We start from the raw sequence: 8,536 nt of genomic DNA, 5'->3' as shown, positions 1-8,536 counted from the left end.
ACAACCTTCAACAAACCAAGGGCTCTTGAGAAACAGACTAACGAGGGATGCTACAAATGTGGCAAGACTGATCACATGATCAAGAACTATCCTCAGTGGGAAATTGAATGGAAGAAGGAAAGGGCTGAACGAAGAAACAGGTTCAACCCAAAAGGAACAAAGGATCAACAAAGGTTATGGTTGCTGCTTGTGGAGAAACATCAGATGAGGATTCAGAAGATGAAGCTGGAGATGAACAAGGACTTATGGCCATCGGAGAATCAGATGATGAACAAGAGGTAAGTGTGCTTCATCTCAAAGACAAGATTAAATTTCTGTCTAAAGAAAGGTTGTTTGAACTATTGCTAGACTTCATCGATGAGTCTGAGATAATTCACAGGGAGAAGGAAGAGTTGTGTAGGGAGTGTGTGATCTTAAAAGCCAAGTGCAAAAATCTAGAATCTAGGGCTAGTGAGAGTGACAGTAAAAATGCTGAGTTGAAGAAACAGGTTCTTCAACTTGACACCAATGTCCTAGAACATAGGTCTGAAAATCTAAAACTGAAATTAGGAAAAGGTAAGAAGAAAGTTGATCGCACACATCTCGCCTTAGAAGAAAACCTAGGAAAAATGAAGGATGAGTTGTACGGGAAAGATGAGCAGATAAGAGTCTTAAAAGAAGACCTAGGCAAGGTAAAGCATGAACTAGACAGAACTTGCAAATGGAATAAGGCTTCTGATGCACTATCCTGGCTACAAGAACATCACAGTAGCAACAAGAGAGGACTTGGCTATGGGGCCCAAGCACCTAAGTGGGACCCCAAAAGCAAGTACCTCACTCTTCCTGAAAACATAATTTGCACACACTGTGGTAAAACTGGTCACTATAAAAGTGAATGTATTGCAAAAGAAAAGCCTAGTCAAAAGAATAAAGAATTTGTTCAAGGGAAAAATAGGCTGCCAGGTTGGGCTAAAAAGAATCTGATTCACCCTTTTGCCTACAGAAAGGGACCCAAACTAGTTTGGGTTCCTAAGACTAATCCCTGATTTCCTTTTGCGGGTCCAAGTGAAGGGGAGCAGCCAAATATGGTACATGGATAGTGGCTGCTCAAAGCATATGACAGGAAGCAAGAACCAGTTCCTTTCTTGAGGACTTCAAAGGAGGTAATGTCTCCTTTGGAAATGGGAAGAAAGGTGAGATCATTGGGGTTGGAAAGGTAGGTAAGACTGATTCTCACTCTATTGAGAATGTCTACTTGATAGATGGCCTAAAGACAGTCTAATCAGTGTATCACAATTATGTGATAAAGGTAACTTGGTAGCATTCACCTCTACCAAATATTTTGTGATTAATCTTATCACTGACAAGATTGTTTTGCAGGGAAAAAGAGTAAACAATACATACATTATAGATTTGTCCACACTTTCAGAAAATGAACTCACTTGCTTAAGTGTCTTAGACAATGATCCTCTCCTTTGGCACAAGAGACTTGGACATGCAAGTCTGAGTCAACTCAACAAATTAGTATCCAAGGACCTGGTGATAGGGCTGCCTAACATCAAGTTCAAGGAAGACAAAGTTTGTGAGGCTTGTGTAAGGGGGAAGCAGGTAAGATCCTCTTTTAAATGCAAGAAAATGGTAAGCACCACCAGAACGATGGAACTGGTCTATATGGATCTCTGTGGTCCAATGAGAACATTAAGCAGATGTGGTAAAAGATATGTGATGGTGCTTGTTGATGATTACTCTAGGTTTACTTGGACATTGTTCTTAATATCTAAAGATGAAGCATTTGACATGTTTACTTCTTTTGTTAGAAAAACTCAAAAACAACTAGGTAATCAACTTGCATCAATTAGGTCTGATCATGGAACTGAATTTGAAAATGCTAAGTTTGCCGAATTTTTGCATGCTACATCATAAATAGTTGCATGACTAGACCTCTTGTTAAGAAGATTCCCTATGAGTCACTTAAAGGGAGAAAGCTAAATATATCCCATCTTAGGGCATTTAGATGCAAGTGCTTTGTGCACAATAATGACAAAGACTCCCTAGGTAAGTATGATCCCAGAAGTGATGAGGGAGTATTCTTGGGATATTCTTCACATAGTAAAGCTTATAAGATATACAATAAAAGAACTATGTGTGTAGAAAAAATGTATATGTTATTAAAACTAACATTCTTTCTGAGAGGCAGGAACAAGATAATGAAGAGATTGGGCTGATAAGAAATTCAAATGGTGAAACCACAGCCCGGCCTGAAGATGCATCAAAGGAAGGAACAGGTGACGGAACAGGTCATTCCACCCAGGGCAACATGATAGGGGGAACTGACTAGAGAGGAACTGATCCTCAAACCTTGAGGGAACCTGTCCATGAACTTATTCCTCAGTAACAAAACCAGGAAGGAACATCCAAAGAAATTGACACTCCTATTGCAAAATCCACGAAATTGGATATAGATGAACCTAGTTCATCTGTTGATCAAAAGTTGTATAGGAGAATGATTGGTTCTCTTTTGTATCTTACAGCTAGCAGACCTAACATTGTTTTCAGTATAGGTCTTTGTGCTCGATTTCAGGCAAATCCAAAGAAGTCCCACTTGACTGATGTCAAGAGAATATTGAGATACTTGAAAGGCACCACTGACCTTTGCCTTTGGTATCCAAAAGGTAGTAACTTTAACCTAGTGGGATATGCTGATGCTGACTATGCAGGTTTCCTTGTGGATAGGAAGAGCACCTCAGGTATGGCACACTTCTTTGGTTCATGTCTTGTGTCATGGGCTACCAAAAGGCAAAGTTCAATGGCCTTATCTACTGCTGAAGCGGAGTATGTTGCTGCTGCTTCATGTGTGCTCAATTGTTGTGGATCAAGCAGCAATTGATGGATTTTGGTATTGAAGTTGGTTGCATCCCTATTTTCTTTGATAACACTAGTGCTATTAGTATGACTAAGAATCCGGTTCATCATAAGAGAACTAAGCACATAGATGTTAGACACCATTTTTGAGGGACAACTATGAGAAAGGCTTGATCACTATGGAATTTTGTGCTACTGACAAGCAAATTGCTGACATCTTCACAAAAGCCTTAAGTAGAGATCACTTTGAGAGGAACAAGTTGGAATTAGGAATGATTAAGATCACCTAAAAGGACCAGTTCAAGGTTAAACGAAAAAAAAATGAAAAAAAAACATTTTTGGTTAGAAAGTCTGTGAATTGTGTATAAGAATATTAAATCTTGCTCAGTTTCATACTTTCCATAGTATACTCTTGTGACATGTGTTAAAATGACTCATTAATCTCTAATGATATTTTCTCTATTTTGGCAAATTTAGACTCACACAAGAGAATTATCAGTGAAGAACCTGGTTCATCAAGATAACACGGTATGTTTTCTACACTCTGCATAATTTGAAATAACTATATTTGGATCATGAGCAGAGTCCTACCAAATACCAAACTCCTTTTGGACTTATCCGTTACAAGTGAACCAGTCCCGTTCAAAAGATTCACAACCGAATGGAAGTACCTAGATTCTAGGGATACACTCCAATGTCTTTTCAAAGCTGAATTTCAGTTTGATTAAAACTTCTAAGAGTCTGAAAAGCTGTAGTTACCCCATCAATTATTTATTTGTATATTGATCAGCTTTAGTGTATTCCTTACTTCATCTCTCTCAAGCGGTTAAAAACTCTCATTCTTCTTTCATCTTCCAAACACAATCTAATTCTCTTCTCTTCCATACCCTAGCCCAGATATGTCGAACACCTCTGAAAATCCTTCATCACCACCATAGGAAACCACTTCCACACCTTTTACAACACCAATCTCTAAGAAAAGTAGAGTAAAGATAATGGCTCGTAAGATTGTTGCTGAATGAGAGCAGATCAAGAAAATAAACAAGCAATTGAAAGCAAGTAGGGAAGAAGAATCCCAGAAATCTGAAGATTCATTTAAGTCTGCTACTAAGGGGGAAGAAAGTAGGTAATCTGAAACTGAACAGGTATCTTCTGATTCTAAAGTTACTCCTGAGACAATTTCTGAAGTTGCTACAAATTTAGAGAATAGATTTGTACTGGTAGGATCTATAGCAAGTGTTGAGACTACAGAATCTGGAGAACTTGGTGGTAAAAATAAAAAGGAAAAGAAAAAGAGAGCAAGGGTGCTAGGAGTACTGTGAGGGGAAAGGGTACAAGAGTGGCTGATTCTTCACCCACTCCTATTGGTCTAACAAAAGAAACTGAGGCAATGGTTGTTTGGGGAGAGAAACTTACTGAAATAGAAGAGAGTGTGAGCAAAACAAAGGGAAATGGGTCTGGCGTAGCTGCTGAGGGGTCGGTTCAACTTGGGAAAAATATAGATGAACTTGTTCCATCTGAACAGGAAACCCTCGCGGACCTACTGATAAGGTTATCAATGGCACCAAAACTCATGCCATTCCCTATGGTTTCGTTCTCACAACTGTGCGCGCACATTTCAAGGTACCTATAAAGAAGTGGGAGGTTAGTACAAGCAAGGATCATTTTTGGGTTAATACTCTGCTTGCTTGCGATTATGAAGTCAATGTCATTCCTAATGAACCTGGTTCATCTAAAAAGACACTTATCAATAGCAAAGTCAGAGTCTTGGTACAGGAGAGTGAGGCAAAGGATGTTGAGATAGCAAGGCTGAAGACACGATTGGCTGAGGTAGTATCTGAGAGAGATGTTCTCAGAACTGAACTTGCAAGGGAAAAAGAGAAGAATGATGGAATTCTTCAAGACATGATGAAACTTCTCCAAGCAAATAATCCAGCCCCTACCTCTTCCAAGCCTTAAATCCTAGCCTAGGGTAGATCAACCAGTGACCCAACTCGATACTTTTTGTTTCTTTTGCTCATGTTTCCAATATTTTTATTTCTTCTTATGCTCTGTGGTAGAATCTTATCAATTATCAATGAAATTCTTTGTCTTTTGCTCAAACTGTTTGTTTATATTTCTTTGATGGTTAAAAATTTTAGCTTGATCTATGATGATTAATTCATGATTGCATTTAAAGTAGCCCCAGTGGCCATGAGTAAGTTCTAAAATCTAGTTATCTCACATTTTATGCAACTTTTCGATGATGCCAAAAGGGGGAAAAAGGTGTGCTTTACACTTTGAACAGTGACGTTTATAACCTAATGTACCTGGTCCTTGATGATAAGTGATAAAAAGGAAAAATGTTTCTAACATTGTGTTGATGTTAAGCTAAGTTGACACAGGGCCTAAGCTTATGAAAAGCACAGAGTTTGTCATCATCAAAAAGGGGAAATTTGTTGGCCCAAGTGAAGGTTAGTTTTGAAGATTGACAAAGGAAGCTCACCATGAACCAGGTCCATCCTTCAGGTCCATCCCTCAGGTGCACAAAAACGGGCAGATTCAAGCATGTGGGATGCACGTGAAGGAGATAAGCTTAACTTGATGTATTTAATATCTCCTGATCGAAAAGGTTGCATAATTGATAAGGAGAAGGACTCCTTACTCAAAGAGAACACTATCCAAGATAGGAAGGAGTTAGAAGTTGAAATCAACTAGAACTCTTCCGCCAAGGAAGAGTTGCATCAGAACTCTAGTTATTTCTTCATCTACTAACTCTATAAATTGCAGGATGTTCACACATTACATGTGTTGCACCAAAACGCAGAAGTTAAGCCTGAATTAAGAGCAAAATAGCAAGGCTTTTTGCAAGCAGTTCGTGTGTGATTCAAGTGTGCAAACCTGATGCTACATGAACCAGATCGAAGAACCAACTCCATAAAGAGTTTTATATGTCTTTCTTTATTTCTAGTTCAATTGTAGTAGGTGTTTTCATATTGTAACTTTCAGATTTATCTAGAAGCAATTGTAATAGGTACTTTGAGTATTCAAGTTAGAGTTAACTTGAAATTGTCGCAGCAGTTAGAGGCTGGTTGCTACAACGGGATTAGAGGTAATCCTTAGGTTTACAAAGAGTTTTGTAAATGCTGTTTTGGCTCAGTGATTTAGTGAAGTGTTGGGGAAAAACCTACTGAGTAGTAGGTCGTGGTTTTTTCACCTTTTGAGCCGAGTGTTTTTCACGTAAAAATATTTGTGTTCTTTACTTTCTACATTTATTATTCTGCAATAGTAGCAGAAGGAACACATAGAAGAACCAGGTCCTTCCATAATCAGTTTAAGCGAAAAATTAGACACCACACAAATCACCCCCTGTGTGGTATTGAAGTATAAAACGTCACCCACCAACCACTACCTCCACTTTATTGGAATAAAAAATAACAACATTTGCCACTACTGCCAAACGACCCAGGAAACTTCTACGCACATCTTTTTACTTTGCACCAATGCAAAAGACTACTGGCACTCAGTAGGACTGCAGGTCCACACATCAGCACTCCAACGCTGGATATCTCCACAACAATGGCTATACCTGTTCATAAATTCTAGGCATATTCATCTACCACATAAAATCAATCCACGTACCTATCTTCCCTTAAGTTTATGGAATATTTGGCTCACCCGCAGTCGCAATCTATTTGAAAAAAAACTTTTGAAAATTCCAAAATCACTTACACTACATCAAGCTATTGAATTTTCCTATTTGGCGGCCTCAAGCTGTAAAATACCAACTAGGGTACGAACTATGCTACGATGGATCCCTCCTAAACCTAACTACTATAAGCTAAATACAGATGGAGCCCATTCCTCAACAAATAAGTACACGAGTATGGGTGGTGTGATTTGTAACGATAGAGGCGATTGGATTATGGGCTTCGCAGGTTCACTTCCCACGTCCAACAGCCTTGCAGCTGAAATGCAAGCTCTACTTCAAGGCCTTAAACTAGCAGTACATTAGCAAATAACGCCACTGGAAGTCGAGCTGGATGCCAAAGAGGTAATCAACCTCCTACGAAACGATCATCCTTTATACACTAATATACTCTGTGATTGCAGGCACCTTCTCCAACTGCTATATGATCCAATGGTGTCCCATGCGTACAAAAAACAAAATAGAGTCGCAGATAACTTAGCCAAATATGGCAGTCAGATGGAATGTAACACTGCTCCATCAGTTTTTGAAGAAACACCACTTTTTGTTTACGGCTACTACTTGAAGATAAACCAGACCTGCCTACTAGCAGCGTAATCCCATCAACAGCTGAGAATGTCGCCAACAACATGGAGACACACACAACTTTTGCTCACCAATCGGAAGCTGCTTTAATGGAAGTGAACTCCTTTTTGTCAACTGGTCTTGTAGAACTAGCTCGGTGCAGCACTTGGGATTGTAACACTACTCACATTAGCGTTAGCAATTCTAACTTAGCTGCTGCTACTTGTACTTCTTCTGTTTGTACTATGGTGCCCCGACATCAACATCTCTGTACGCATATGTTTAATTAATACAAGTTACCTTTCCAAAAAAAAAAAACAGTAGAATGTGATATTCAAATTTACAAGAAAATTTGAGTTATTATCCCAATATTATTTTCACTCTTCAATCGACCCAATTGCCTATTTTCAAGAGAATTTTACGTTATAGAGCAATTAGTAAGCAAATAATTATATAAACAATATTATTCTTGTTTTATTACATTTAAAGAAAATTCATTTACATATGTAGCATATCTTAAAATTGATACGTTACCATCAGATTATTTTTTAAAACTGACCCATGATTTAAGGGATGATGTGTTAGTGATTAAAAATCTCCCATATTTAACAGAATATCCAAAATTGTAGTGATTATTCTCCGCTCTAATCTCTCCACCATCATGAACCCAATATCTCACCCTTTTCGTTCTTTCTCTTATCATGTAAGACAAAATCTCACCCAAAAAACTATCTCTTCCCTTCTTTTAATATACTGCAAATTTCATGGCGAATAACAACGTGAAACTCATTAAGATTGTTGATTTCACTGCTACCTCTGAAATGGATAAGAAACAGAAGAAGAAATTAATTCACTGAATATAAGGTGTATATACATTCAATAAACATACAGTAAACTGACTTATTAAATTTTATATATTTTGAATATACACCGTTTATGTTCATGCATTAAACAAATATATGCTAAAAGAATTATACACTATGTATATCCAAATAATATAAATACTATATACCAATAATATTTTATTGTATACTTCATAATGTATTTGTTCCAAGAATTGTATAATATGTGTATACAATTAGAAATACGTTGTATAAATACCCAACAATATATCCAATAGTGATACCATTAAGATATACTATGAATATATGCCAGTAACATATTCATATATATTATTCATCATGTATTTAATAATTATACAATACAATAAATTATTAAATTATTATATAATAAGTATAAACATTAGAGGTAAAATCAGTAACATAAAGGAGAAGTGAAGTAAAGAATTATTTGAAGACAAAAGTTGGATTGAAGAAGACGCAAAAGGAGAGAATTTAGGGTAAGAAAAATTTATAACTATGTAACTATCTAAAAAAGAGAAGAGAAAGTGAGGGTTTTAGAGATATCTTAGCATTGACGCATTAAATGGGGAGAGAAAGTCGT

Source organism: Nicotiana attenuata, unplaced genomic scaffold (genome assembly GCF_001879085.1).
Source record: "Nicotiana attenuata strain UT unplaced genomic scaffold, NIATTr2, whole genome shotgun sequence".
NCBI classification, from domain to species: Eukaryota; Viridiplantae; Streptophyta; class Magnoliopsida; order Solanales; family Solanaceae; genus Nicotiana; species Nicotiana attenuata.
The sequence above is the reverse complement of the archived record's forward strand: the minus strand, read 5'-3'. Positions refer to the sequence as shown.